General features: G+C 39.8%; 1 protein-coding gene across 3 annotated transcripts in view; it reads left to right on the top strand.

The window, feature by feature from the left end:
• The window catches only part of LOC144001625 (uncharacterized), a 54,194-nt gene that overhangs the window by 3,430 nt on the left and 35,285 nt on the right, over nt 1–15,479 (top strand). Inside the window, exons 1-2 of one of the 3 annotated variants that reach the window (XM_077496113.1) lie at nt 3,776–3,902; nt 8,883–9,048. The gene's annotated coding sequence lies outside the window, so the exon portion shown is untranslated. Of the gene's footprint in view, nt 1–3,775; nt 3,903–3,941; nt 4,133–8,882; nt 9,049–15,479 lie in introns of those variants that run through there. The other 2 variants (XM_077496112.1, XM_077496110.1) reach the window with 2 other exon arrangements.

The following is a 15,479-nucleotide window of genomic DNA, read 5'->3' as shown; positions in this document are numbered from 1 at the left end:
TTACACGTTGAGACAAGCACGAGCTAAATGGTGACGACTGATCTGATTGTTTTCAGCTTTGAAGTGCACTTCCATCCACCACCACTGATCTGTCTGGTCTGGTGATGGAACACGGCTCGGGGCAGACAATGACGGCTGGAGCTGTTCAGTGCTCTCCTTACGAGCCGTCCTCAAAGAAACAAATTGATCTGGAGCACAGAAGCTGGAAAAGAGGAGTTAAAAAAAAGAAAAACGCACACAGAAAAAAAGAAACTCACCGGAATAGAGTTTCCTTTGTTGCCTTCAGATGGCATGATGTGTAATTTCCCTGGAGTACAAATGGAAAAGGGCGGTAGAGGGTGTGGACATTTGGTTTGAGTCATAGCAGGTTGGTGGCAGGCAGCACAATTGTTATAAATATCTTCTAATTGTGGGATTTGATTTTGTATTTATTATCCTAACAGTGTACATGCATTGGTGTGTATGTATGCATGTAATCTGTGTTTGGTCTGTAGTTCAATATGCACTGTTGTATTAAAAGCACGTTGTCTATTGTAGGCCTCTACCGATATAACCCAAGTCTTCAAAAATAAAATACTGTACATATTTCCACCTCAGCCCATGCAAGTGTGTGAAATCCTAACCAGCAGCTGCACCACTCCTCACTACCACTTGAGGGCAGAATAATCCCACCACAAAGTTGTTTTGTTTTTCTCTCCCCCGACCTACATCTTTCTCTTTTTACGACTCTCTCTATGTGTTGTGCGGGCTAATTCCACCTAAAGCCATTTAACAATGCCTTTGATAGCTCTGCGTTTACAATCTTAAACTTCCTTTTTACTCAGCCTCTTTTTTTTTTCCCCATTGTATTTTCTATCCCTTTTTGTCTTCAATTAACTGTTGACTCTGGAAGAAACTAACCTATTTTATTCCCATCTGGCAATTCCTAAATATTATTTTGTGTAGTGTTGCACTAAATGTGCAATTTAAAGGCTAGAAATTCTGTGTCTCGCCAACCATTTTCTGTGCATTTGTCCTCATTAGGGTAATTGGGGAAATTGGAGACTATCGCAGCTGATTTAGGGGTGAGGCGGCGGTACCCTGAACTTAACTCCAGCCAGTTGTAGGGTACATAAACAAACAAGCTCTGAGACGTATGGATGATTTGGAGTCTTTAATTAATATTAACATATAACAACATTAACAACACATGGCCAAAATTGGTGCATGGCCTAAGCCTCACTCTAAAAACAGTTGGGTCAATGATGGACTGATCCATTACTTGGGTCAAATTGACCCAACTATCTAACCCTAAAAAAAAGTTGAGTTGGTTCATATAAAACAACCACAACTCAAATTTCGGTGTTGTTTTGTACAACACATCCAATTTGGTCATTTTGATCTAACTGTTTTTGGGGGTGATTGACGCTAAAATAAGCTAAGATAAACTAAGATAGGGTAAGCCAAGCCTCAACTCAAAGATTGATGCACGACCAAGACTAATAGATGGCCTTCAGCCTCACTAAAAAGATTTGCTTAAAAAATAAGTAACCCAATTTGGGTAAATAAATGGACCGCTTACCTCATTTTAACCCAATTTTCTGGGTCGTTTTTATAAAGCCTGTCAGAAAGTTGTGTTAAATCGAGCCAACTATCGGTCAGTCCCTTTTGGATGCAAATTGGGTGATCTTTGCCCTAACTGTTTTTGTAGTGTTTGACACGGCTGATCTTCGACTCAAAAAATGATGCACAGGCTGAGTCTCAACTTAAAGATTGACACATACGATGATCCTCGACTCAAACATTGTCTCACGGGCTGAACCCAAGCCAATCTTTGGGTTAGTAAGCTGAGCCTCAGCCCAAACATGCACACATGGGCAATAATACTGGCCAGCTGTATTACCAATATGACCATTTGTTAAACAAATCAGTTTTCAAATTTATGACCTTGGCCCTTGACGACATCATCATTTTTCCGTTCGCTATTTATTTGGTCAGAGCATGACCAACATGCACGCACACACACATTCAATCGCGTTTTCGGGACATATGACAATCCGTCGCTCTTGGTGCAAGATAGGGGGCCGTGCAGCAGGATGCCCGTCAAAGTGCCGATACACTGGGGGGAAAATGTCACGGATGCCGACTGTTTGGACATCCGGGCCAACAGCGGGGCGCAGTCCTCCCTCCTTCACCTGCAGTCGGACTAACTAAGCAGCTCTGGCAGCCAGAGACACAATTAATTCTGCCGCACTCCATTAGCCAATAGTTGCCCCACTGCGAGGAGATGAGGGAAAGTTTCACAAGAGGAGGAGGAGGAAGAGGGAGAGATAAGCCAAGGAGAGGATGAATGAGGGCGGATGAATGCAGTCGGGGACACAGAAAGTGATGTCATTGCTGTGCAGCAGTAATTCCGTCTGGGAAGATTTAAAGCTACGCTACTACATTACAGGAATCCCCCATATTTTTATGATTCACCAAGTCACAAGCGCCTTTTTGTGTTTATTTTAAAAACTCATCAATTTGTGTTTTGGTACTCTTTCTGAAACACAGTAAATGTGCAAAAACTGCCACCAAAACAGTGTCTAAATAAAAAAAAGTAGTATTGTAGTACTATAGTTGGTGTCAAGGAAGTACAGTGGTAACCTTGATAAAACAAACACTATCATGAAATCTCAATGTAAAAACATAAAAAAAGCGAATGTAAAGAAATGAACTGGTTTTATGAAATGTAATTAAGACAACACATCTAAAAAAAACACATCTGCAGCTTTTAACAACTTAAGATTGACGAGAAAGCATAGAACACAACAAATAAAGTAATAAATCTAAAAATTATTTAAACAAAAAATAATACAAGAAGAGCTCCCTTCCTTCTCTTTTTACAGTGTACATGTTGTGTGAAATAGTTCTTGGATGTGAGAGAGGGCATCTCCATTTACAAGTATGAAGGCGCAGGCTGTTGAAATTTTAATCTTGGGATCACAGCGTGCAACTCGCGTTGGCAGCAGCAGCTCAGAATTTGAATGTAAACATAACGCCAAACATATCCTATTAAATACAAGATATTTTGAGCCCTCTATTTCATGAGTATATTTTTTCCCCACATTAAAACCCTGATGTATATGATCTGCCACATGCATAATCCATTAGAGGGCAGTATCATCCAGCTTGCAAGGTCGCCCCAGAAAGGAGAAACCTATACTTACTAATAGTGGGAAATGTTCTTTCTGATTTTTGGAAATACTAATATGTTTCATACGTCTGTTTATTATTATATTTTTGAAAATTGAAAATGTATGAATTCAGAGCATTTGTGACCGGATGTATCAAATATGATACAAATCTAATGTCATATGTGGAAGTTAATTTCTCCCCACAATTTTGTTTGTTTGTTTCTTCAAAAGGACCAATAAATATTCCATTTACAAAGAATCTGAATTTTCTCGCATATATGTCATGGTTCAGGCTTTATATGGTGAAAAGACCTGGTAGAATTATAGTCCATCCCTTTGTTAATGGTAATGCAGTAATACAGTGGTACCTTGACTACACAAAAAAAGATAATTTGGAAAACTTGTGACTTGATGTACACACGTCAAGCTGTACTTACAAAAGAGGTGTGAAATAAAGTAAAAAAAAAAAAAATGAGATCGATGTTGCTGAGTTGGCACATAAGCTGTCATTCAACGAAACAAAGTGAGGTGCAGTGGTCCTCGGTGGCCGCTATTACTCACTGAGCGTCTGCTTCCACTAGTGGATAAAAGCTTCAGCTGGTGCAGAGGAGCTCGTGGGCATGTTTGGCTGGAGGGAGGTGGCACATTAGTGTCTGCAGTGCCGCAGGGCAGCTTTCACGCAGGCTTACGACTCCGACGCTACAGGCATTTTTTTCCTGGGACGCTGATGATGGACTTTTCCTGGAAGTTAGTGTTATTATTTTGCTGCATTTTTTTTCCCTTGCTCTCTTTCTGCTGCTTAGTCGCACTAAGCACGCGGCTTAACGGTGACTCACTGGTATGACATCCGTAAAGGACAGCTGGAGGCAGCGGATTTCCTCAGATTCCAAAATTTTATTGATCGTATGAACTTTGACTGCTCTTTTGCTCCGATAAATGAGCTGATGTTCGGCACTGGAGGCATATGTGTTACACAGGTGGGCAGTGGGCAAAATTCAGTTCAGTCCAACGGCTTTTTCGCCTAGATGGGCTGCAGTAAACATCAAAACCAGTTCATCCCAGCTGGCGTACTGGCCTGATGGGCAGTGGTAAACATCTAAATGCGTCAGGTGTGGGACTTTTTCCAATCAGCAGAGGGTACAATTAGTCAGCTGCTTAGATGGGCTGCAGTAAACATCCGCAGCAGTTCAGCCAATAGTAACTTTCAACACAAAAAGGGTTCAGTTAAGTGTCTGGTGTGGTGGGACTACTTCAACCAGAAAATGACATCAGTTAGTTGAGTCCAGCTAGTTTGCTGCTTAGACGGGCTGTGGTTAAAATATTGTTAGTATAAATTTCAGTATAAAATGTGTCTGGTGTGGCAGTTTGTTTGTTTTTATTAACCTACAAATGGGCCTGATGGGCTGCGGTACACTCCAAAGACGGTTCAAACCAATAACTTTCTGCCTAGATGGGCTGTGGTGAGCATGAACCAGTGCATAATTCAATTTAGCCCAACTAGTTACTGCCTTTTAGTGTTAATTTTGTCTGCCATTTTTAAAATTAGTCTTAGTTTTAGTACAATTTTAGTCACACTTGTTAGTTTTAACAGTTAGTTAACCTCATCCCATTTTTATTTAGGCAACTTTTAGTCGACTATAAAATCTAGCAGTTTAGTCTTGATTTTAGTCCAAGAAAACATCATTTTATTCAACTAGTTTTAGTCAACAAAATATGTCAAGGTTTTAGTCTAGTTTTAGTCAGGACACCATTTTACCCCTGTATATATATTTTTTTTTGTCAGCAGATTTATTGAAGCTTTTTGAATCTAAAACTATTTCACATCAAGTTTTCTCATCTTTTTAATGAAAAACAATTACAGTGGCTATTTACTTTTTTATTTTTATTTTTTTATTACCTATTACCATGAATTCACCTCCTGTCTGTCCCATGTATTTCTGCTGTGTAGCAGAACCATTACCAAGACCATTACAAGGTCTTACAAAATCATTTTCAAAATCATTTTTCAGTCATTTCCGTCTCCTTTTTGTTCATGAACTAAAATGTCCATAGATTTTAGTCCAGTTTTTATTAAGTGAAGGACATTTTCGTGTCATTAGTTGACGAAAATGCATACCGATTTAGTCACACATATTGTTTATTAATGAGGGTTTTAGTCTAGTCTAGGCTAGTTTTAGTCTGGTGAAAAATGTGTGTTGACGAAATTATTTTGGTTGAGTTTTTGTTGACGAAATTAACACTACTGCCTTTCGACAGTTTCAAGTTCAACCTCCAGATGTGCTGCAGAAAGTGAGTTGGTATGAACCGAATTGTCTGTATGAGCTTTGGTAAACATAAAATGTTTTGTGTGGCACCACCAAAGATTTTCAAGCAGTAGAGGGAATATTTCTGCTGAGATTAATTAATTTCTTTAGTAAAGAAAACAAACAAACAAACAAACAAACAAGCAAAACAAAACCATTCGAGTGAGTCTCATGCCGTTCGGAAAAACCTTAGATTTGGCCAAGAGTGCCGCAGATTAATTTGAAACTTGGTCCGACGTCTCGCGCCGCAATTTCACTCGCCTCCAGAACGGCTCTGATTCTATGAGTCCTTAAACAAAAGTGATTACGGGCCAGTAAGTGGTCCCTAAGTGGCAGGTGTGGGATCGTTTTTTTGTTTTGTTTTTTTTCCTCTCATCAATTGTTTGAGAACTTAAAGGTTACCTCTCAGCTTGATTGAGAGTTGCAAAGGCGAATAGAGTGAAACTGTTTATTGCTTCTTATCAGAATAAGGAGCAATAAAGAGAACAAGACCTCCGTACAACACACAACTGTGGTCCTCTACAGTATGACACACCTGTTTAATCAATTTGTCAGGATTTAGGCTTTAGTTTTTTAGTGTGGTCTTATTTGATCATTTTGGACAATTGTGTACTTTAAACTTTGTGGAAACAGTTTGCAAAAGCCCCTTTTTCATTTCCAGCATGACTGTGCCTCATATACGTCCATAAAAGCATCCTTGGAGGAAATAGAACGCATAATTTTGCACAGGAAGGTTCCAACAGTCACAAAAAGTAACAATCAGCAGAATGGTGTTCCTCAGGGAAATGTTTGCGGTCCATTCATTTTCTATGCTATTTGAACAGACAGTCCAAACCAGGGAAGTGAGAATTCTCACTTTATTCTCAGAATTCTGACTTTAAAGTTAGAATTCTGATTATAATCTGAGAATTCTGATCTGACTATTCTCAGAATTCTGACTTTCTGACTACCCCCCCACAATTCATAGCTTTTCGTCACAAAGTCAGAATTCTGAGATTAAAGTGAGAGTTCTCGCTTTAAAGGCAGAATTCTGAGATTAAAGTGATAAAGTGAGAATACTGAGATTAAAGTCAGAATCCCCCCCCCCCCCCCCCTTCACTGTCCCTAATCCTCGTCCGTACCAAACTAATTCTTGTTGATATTGTTTCGCAATCACGTAAATAAAATCAATTAACGGTTAAGGTATGGCGATAATCTCCCGAGTAAAAACTGGTGTGTTTAGCAGACATCATTCTCACGCTGCATCAACACCCCCCCACCCCTCCCCCAACCAACCCCCTCTATGAATCCGACTGGTTCCCTGCCATCTGTCTGCCTGGGCGCCTGAGGTGCTGCTTGCTATTTAGATGATTTAGTCGGAGAGGGAGAAAGGGATTTCATTAGCTGTTTACCTGCGGGCCTCTGGTACCTGCAGTGCTGTACGGGCGCTTTATTAAAAAAAAAAAAAAAAGGGAGCATGTGGACGGGTGGGGCGGTTCAGCGGGTGAAAGTTCGGCCCCTGCGCATCTGGCCCGGGTCCTCGGAGTGGCTCCTCATTTCATCGCTTTATTTATCGTCCTCCAGGTGGAGGCGCGAGTCATTTCGCGGCTTTGAGGCCCACCGAGAAGTCGCCCGTGACAAACCCTGTGTGACGCCGCGTCGTGATCGGGATTCATGTTCCGCTTGCGAGTCCATTTCAAAGGGAAAGAACACAAGTGTTTACCTGAGGGCCAGCACAGCCTGCGGCGCTTTCATTAGCTCTTCACAACAACAACTCACTCTAAGGAATCATTGTCTTCCTACGCTTTTACTTCCGTCTGCTTATAAGTGAGAAGTACGTTTTCCTATAAGTGCAATCACGATCCATTCGACTGGCGTTATTGGGTGCACAACTTAAGAGACTGCTCACAGTTACAGACCTAACAAATGAAATAAAACAAAAGAAATGCACAAAAAATGATTAAACGCTTGATTAGCAAGTAGTAGACGTCTGTTTTGATTAGTCTGTACAACTCTCTGCTCACCATGCATACCACCACCCACACTCTCTGTTCTAGCAGTTTTGTCAATATCTTAGTCAATGGGTTCTTTCAAGACTAATTCAATGTTTAAAAAAAAAACAAAAACATGTATGTGGTGTGAAGGTGGATGTTTTGTAGGATGAACTCCAATGTTTGTGCACGTTGCAGCATGATTACAGCAGTTGGAGCAAAATAAATCAAAGGGTGCAAAAAGTCACAAGTAAGGGAATGCCATTTGTGCAAAAAGAAGCTAAAAGAGAGCTCCACCATTTAGGTCACCTTTCTTCTTGAGCAGGATGACGAAGAAACACTCGCTCAGTTGAGTTCAAATTCGGACTATAGGCTTAGTGAGAGAATAAAAATCAACCATTGGGAAATGTATAACATCCCTGCTATGTGAAAAACACTTATGTCCATTTATTTATTAGACATTTTTATGATTTTGGGATGTCACACATATTGTGTTCAGTTTCATCCCAAAATATAAAAATGTAAAAGAAAAAAAAAATGGACATAAGTGACATAACAAATACACTACGTGGCTAGCACTAGAATGTAAAATAAAAGTCTACATCTTCACTTGGTGCTTCAACAAAAAATGGTAAAATAAAGCAAGCAATACTTAAACATGCTCAACATTGACACAAGTACTTGGACAAAAATAAATTCAGCGTTTAGGACAAAGATAGAAGCACTTTTGTACATATTGAAATCTCACAACTTGGCAAATTTCCCGTTTTTTTTTTTTCAAAAATATTTATTTTTGGCCAGTGTGGGTATCATTTTTACGAGTTATTGACCAATCTCAGGTATTGGAAATGGCTTGGTTTCCTTGCTGATGTAATGTTAATGGTTGAACAAACATTTTTGGGGTCTCCTGAAAAGTGTCGATTTTGGAGGTACAAAGTTTTGGCCCGACGCCAGCGATATGTGTATTTGCAGTTCACAACCTGTGGACGTACCTATTGGTTTATAAAAAAAAAAAAAAAAAAAAAAAAAAAGGGTGTTGGGTCCCGCAATATATATATAAATATTTGGGAATCAACACCCGTTTTTTTTTTTTTTTTTTTTTTTAATGTATGGAAAACAATTATTAGCGGTGTATTCCAGTTTGTTCAAGACATTTTGGGAAAAGATTTAGTTTTTCAATGCAGTTATAATCAGTGTCAATTAACACGGGTTTTCGCTCTCCTATAATTAGGTGAACCCGCGACATATTTATGATCCAGCATTCAGAATTTCTCCCAATTTTTGATTTTGGAGGGGAATTGAAGGGGACCACTATATAACATTTTAGGGCGCATTCGTATATTTTAAATCCAATTTCCGATTAATATTGTTTTTTGTCCCACGCCTAACCACAGTATAGTATACTAATGTGGTTAACATATCAACTTTCTGATGTCCTGTCCTTGTTTTCTCAGAGTCTTTGACGACTTTCACACTGGACGTGTCTGAAGAAGTCATCCGAGGCGCCAGTCAGAGTACTAAAGAAGCCGAGTGTTCCTCGCGGCGTTGCGCGGAAGACGCTGTGCTGACTGACAAGAGACCCGCTGGAAAGGTTGCACTCTTGGAGAGGTCTCGGAGCAGGTAGAGCTACAACGGGGGCGGCGCCCCGGGAGCATCCTCTCACACACAAACAGGCGCAGCTGGAGTTGAAACATCTCAGCCCTGGCTTAGCTTTGCCCTCACTGCTTACATTTTCCTCCCTGCAACCTTTTCCCGTGACCTATTCGCCATCTTTCTCCTCCCACCTGCGCCTGGTTGCTTCTCCTCAGAGCCCGCCCTCATCCCCCGTAGCCGCTTTCTGTCATTTTTCCCTCCTCTTCTTCACCCATGTGTCCACCCCAAGTGCTGCCGTCACCTTTCCATCTTAAGCTGCTTTTTCAGCCCCTGCAGGTTTTCTCTGTCAACCTTCACCCCCTCCCGAAGCCTTGAAATTCTCATCCTGTCACTTCACCTTTACCCCCCAGTCTCCTCTTTACCCCCACCAACTCCATCTCCTCCTCCTCCTGTCAATCAAAGTGTTTGCATGACCCACTTACATCCAGCGACGCGTCCTCCTCGGCCACTAAATGCTCTCTTGTTGGTTTGTGCGATAACGCCGAGTGTGACGACCCTCACCTTCAGGCAACCTCCATGACGACAATGAATGGTGCCTTGCTACACACAAGGGGAAATTTATAGTTATGGTTTTCATCTCCAGCAGGCTAGGTGAATACAGTGGTACCTTGAGTCGTGGGTTTAAATCATTCTGTGACCATGCTTGTCACTCAAATCATCTTTTCCCATTGAAATGAAAGGAAATACCATTAATCTGTTCCACCTTCCCCAGAAAATATCAATTTTTTTGCAATGTGTTTTAATAAGGAAAATAGCATGCTATAGTGCTGCATTTTATACAAATTTAGCAGCATAATTTGATAGAATGTAAAGTATTAAACATTGAACTTATTCCTGATCTTGTTGCTGCATGTGACTTGGCCACTGGGTGGCAGTATAATGCAGTTATGCAGACACAAACGAAGAAGAGTTTCACAACGTAGTCATTTTTCTAGTACTGTACTGTCAAAGTTAAAGCATTAACGAATTAATCTAAAAAAAATTGTCGCATTAATCATGTATTAACGCAGGTTAATCACACTATTAATTTTGACTGCAGATGAAAAAAAAAAAATCCTAAATTGCAAAAAAAGTTTTTACGTTCGGGCGTGTGGATTTTTCCGCATATCAATAAAAAAAAGAAGTAAATTTTGGCTAAGGAAAGAGGTTTTGCAAATAAATGATGACAGTACCCAAAAATGGCAGTGGACGATAATGTAACGTACGTTTAGGGGGGAGAAAAAGTGATTCGTGACAGAGAGACACCCTCATATGATGTCATCTAATGGCGCAGTCTCCTCTCCTCAATATTCACGTTTGTTTTGAGCATTTTCACAAAATTTGCCGAAAATTTTCAAAACATTCGGATTGAAAACCCCATTATTGTCTACTTTGTCTTGTCACCACTGATTTTCTTTGGCCCCATTTTTTTGGCAAGATATCTGCTTGAAAAATGGCAAAATACAAGTACGAAATAAATGAAGCACAATTCTACTGGTATTTTCACTACGGATTAACCACATGAACATTTAATGAGAGTGCCTGAAGAAGCTCGCAACATTTGAAAACATTAAAAGTTGTAGCGTTGTAGTGGCTGACACCATTACAAAAGTACTCGTACAAAAGTACTTGGACAAAAAGTGCTTGTATCAAGGTACTTGGTCACAAAGCTTTCTAGAGTAGGTCTTGAGTATCTAACGGTTCCTGTTGTTAATGGCTCTACTAATAACAAGAATAGATGCTTTGAAGTATCCCATCAACCAGCGATTGATAACAAGTCGGACCATTTAGCATTTAACAAAAAAAAAAAAAAAAAAAAAGTCATCTTTTGTATGAGGTTTCCAATGAAACTTGTGAGCATTGAACGGACTGAGAAGCGCTCCTCTCTTCAACTCAAGCGTTTCTTTTCACACTCGCACTCGACCCATGGCCTCCATCGGCGTCGATGCACTGCTTTGGTGCCGTCCGTGTCTGCTGCAATGCGTTTAAGTGCTGATTCAGCCTGCAGCCTTTTCCATGTGAGTGGCTGAGCATTGAGAAGTTGAGGAAAAAAAAGATGAACTGCTCCTTCACCTCTTTCTTTCACTCAACAGGAATGAAAATGAGACACGGTAAAGAGGGCCGCGCCATCGTTTAACTCGCTCATTAGGTGGTATGACACCATGATGAGAACACACCCAAAATACTCCATTCATAATGCAATAGAAATCTTTTTTACATATATTACGATTTTTTTTAATTTAGTCCTCAAAGAACCTAATTTACTTTTTTTTGGTAAACATCAAGGCCATTTAGTCAGCAATGCAACCAATTTACGTGTTTTTTGTAAACACCAATGATTTAGTCACCAAATAACCTAACTTAGGTTTTTATTCTGAACATCCATTTAATATTAAAAGAACCTAACATGCGTGTTTTTGTAAACGGCAAAGACCATTTAGTCTCCAAGTATATTTTTCTTTAATACCAAAGATAATGTAAACTACTTTTACAAACATCAACAATAATTTAGCATTCACAACCACTCATATGCAATTTTGTAAACATTAAAGATTATTTTTAGTTAAAAAAAAATCGTTATGTGTTTTCTATGGAAATCGAGGACAATAAAGTCCTAAGTTAACCTGCTTTTTAACTTGTATGATTTTTATTTTACATTACATTACATCACATCACATTTTTTTAAAATCAAGCAATAGCTAGCATCACTAGCTAGCAGTGCTAGCTAGCATCACTTTGCTTGATTATGCTAGCAAACAAACCAGTGTGTTAACTTAGCTTAGCTTTACAATTGTTCTCAACTGAGTGATAAATAAGCTAAATTAGCAAATGTAAACCACTGAAAAGACAGTGGTTAGCACAAATTTTTGTTCGAGACCGAAGTCGTCAATGTCAAACATTTTTATTAAATAAAGCCATGGATGGAGAATATCTTATTTCCTTGTCATTGATGCTCCCTGGTTCACGTTTCTCCATTTCTCAGTTTTTTCTCCCCACCTAATAAGCCTCCAATATCACAATCAACAAACCAATCAAGATCTCACCTGCGGTTCGTGTTTTGTTTTTGTTTTTGTGACATATTGTCATCACTCACAGAGATAAAAGGAAAAAAAAAGCCTACCGGTATTTTGAGAACGTAATAAGGGGATATATATATATATAAAAAATACTTGAGTTCAGATAGCGTAACAATGTCTTTATCCTTGGTTACATCCCACCAGTGGAAAAGAAGGCAGGGCGGAAGGAAGGAAGGACTACCGTTACGGAGAAGGAGGGATGAGACGATAATGTGAGATTGTGTTGAGAGCTATATTAGACAGTGCTGGGTGGCAGGGGAAATTGGAGTGTGCGCGTGTGCGTGCGTGTGTGTGGTAGTGGTGGAAATTGGTGTCGGCAGGACCCCAAATGGCTGTTTTCCTGCCTGACAGCAGATAAGAGACAGAAAAAAAATATATAAACAAGGCGGTGTGATAGCAAAGAGAAGATGAGGATGAGGAGGATGGGAAGAAAATGTGGACGTGATGTGGTTTGTGAACGCTTTCCACACACAAACCCCTCGGAGCCCCCGTCACGCCAATCCGTGACTTATCATCGATGTTTTTTCGCGGCCGATTGAGCTCCTCGGATCAATGAGAGGAACGTCTTTTTCTCTCTTTGATTGGCTGAGCAGCTTCACTGCTGCCCCAAACTCTCCAGCCTACTTTCTTCTGATGAGATCCAATACGAGATTTGTACTAGATTTTTTTTTTTTCAAGTATCTTTACTTTACTGTATTTATTAGTTTGACTTCTTTTTTTTTTTTTTACTACGTTTGCTTATATTTGATTAGAGAAAAGACATTTGTCAATATTTTTTTTTGACAAAAAAAGCCAACAAGAATAGAAACCAAACATATCAACTGGTCCTCTTTTTGAGAGGAAGTTAAGCTAAACTACTGAGACAATATGGTTGCACAAGTGTACACCCCCTCATAACTGGGCGTTTGCCTGTGTCTGGAATTAGCCAATCACATTCAAGCTCATGTTAAATGGAAGACATTGCCCAAAAAAGTGCTTCAGATAAAGACCCCAATTACAAATGTTTACATTTTATTCAAGAGTCTGATCTGTTCGACAGAATCACTACATCTCCTTTGACCAAAGTCTTATTTTACGCACGTTCGTGCTTCTCAGGAGTATTTTGCCGCCTCTCTTTCCTTCCCATCTCCTCTTCACTTCCAATCCTCCCTGCTTGCACCCATCTATCCATCTGCAGTAATGAGAAATCAGGGACCGCTGGTTCGCCCACCTGAGCATGTGCGTGTGTGAGCGAGAGAGAGTGTGTGCTTATAAGACCATGGGGATTGCATTTCAGATTGCTCTGCTCTGGTTCTTCGCGCCATCTGTGTGTGTATGTGTGTTTGGGGACAGGTCGGGTGGGTTTGGGGGGGGTCTCGCCATCTTCCAGGTCGGATGACACAGACTTCATTTTCTTTATCAAAAGTAGGGTTGGGTTTAAAAAAAATTGAATAATCGATATCGAATCAATTTTCCTTTTTGAGCCCGATATCGATTCATAAATCATGAATTGATTATTTTAATATCTCTTTTTCTCATACATTCATAAGAAAATACAATTTTAAAATCCATTTTTTTCTCATTTTTTGTATCTTACTTTTTTCTTGAAACGTACTGTTCACAAGAATTTATAAGTATTTTCTTACATTTATGAAAGACCTGACTTCCGAATCTTTTAATTTATCATTTAAATTATTGAATTAGAATATTTTCCTTCTCATCCTAGCCGATGACAATGTTTGTGTAAAGTGATCATAACACGTTTTTATTAATAAAATAAATACCCATCTTCACATCTTTACTGACACCGCAAAATTTAATTTGGAATTTACTGTTTGTGGCATTTCTATCATACCGTTGATGTTCCATAATTAATCAATTTTGGATTAAAGTGAAGTGAATCGAATCAAATCGGAATAAAATTGAAATCGAATCAAACTGAACTCTTGTGAATTGAACTTGAATCGATTGAGGAAATTATCAGTGATAGCCAAGTACTAGTGGTATCTGTACTAGGTAGTCTGAAAAAAAGTGGCATCGAACATCCCTACAATTATACAGTAGTTTTTTTGTTGTTTTTTTTTTTTAAAGTAGTGAGGGAGAGAAGGAACTGTGATTGGCTGGCGACCAGTTCAGGGTGTACCCCGCCTACTGCCCATTGCCAGCTGAGATAGGTTCCAGTACCCCCGCGACCCTTGTGAGGAGCAAGTGGTTCGGAAAATGGATGGATGGATGGATGGATGGGAGAGAAGGAAAGCAAGCCCGAGATGTCCGTCTGGGAATACACGCGAGTTTGTATCAAGCGTCAGTTTGGCCTTCATGAAGCAAGACTGATGCAAGCGTCCGGCGTCCCCCCCCGAGCCACCTTGGTGTCGTCACACATGATGAAAAGCCTCCGGTCTGGCTCTTAACTACCTTCTAGCTTCTTTCTTCACTCGGCCGTCTTTTCCTTCCTCTCTCACATTGATTCACTTGATACCCGTGCCCAAAGCCATTCCTTTCCTGACTGATGCTAATCTCCCCGTAGTAAAGCATTCTCAGACTTTTTTGATCACACGCCAGACTTTCTCCTCCACTCGGCCGCTCCCGGGACTCTTTTGTGCCAATACTCTGCAGACTTTGAGAGTACTCGCCATATTACTGACACAGGAGGGGGGGAGGCAACAGCAGCTAAAATGCTGACTTTCCCTCAGAACCAGGATGAGGCAACAATTAGCAACGGGTTGCAGCACAGGAGGAAAGCCCGTCTCCCGCGGTTACGGCATCCCATCATATCCTCACAAGTAGCATGCTGGTTAAGATGGCAGACAAGATAAGGGGGATGTATTTTCTGCTGTGTTTCTGGAGCGTCTGTTTGGTACGACGACGTATAAGGACCACGTATAAATAAATATATTTTTTAGAGGGCGGGGGCAATATTCTGAGAAAAAAAAACCTCGTAAATAAGGTGGAAAATTTACGAGAAAAAATGAATACATTTGCGAATTTATAAAGTGGCAAAATTGTGAGTTCATAAAGTGACAAATTTACGAGAAAAAAAACGAATACATTTGCGAGTTTATAAAGTGGCAAATTTGTGAGAATTTTTTTTTTTTAATTTGTGAGATTATAAAGTGGCAAAATGCGAGTTTATTAAGTGCCAAATTTGCGACAAAAAAAATCCTAAATTTGTGAGTTTATAAAGTAGCACATTTGTGAGTTTATGAAGTGTAAAATTTGCGAAAAAAAAAAATCATAAGTTCGTGAGTTTATAAGGTGGCAAAATGCGAGTTTATTAAGTGCCAAATTTGCGACAAAAAAATCCTAAATTTGTGAGTTTATAAAGTAGCACATTTGTGAGTTTATGAAGTGGCAAATTTGCGA

This window comes from Festucalex cinctus, chromosome 14 (genome assembly GCF_051991245.1).
Source record: "Festucalex cinctus isolate MCC-2025b chromosome 14, RoL_Fcin_1.0, whole genome shotgun sequence".
NCBI lineage: Eukaryota > Metazoa > Chordata > Actinopteri > Syngnathiformes > Syngnathidae > Festucalex > Festucalex cinctus.
Note: the sequence above shows the minus strand (reverse complement) of the source record. Positions and strands in the feature narration are given on the sequence as shown.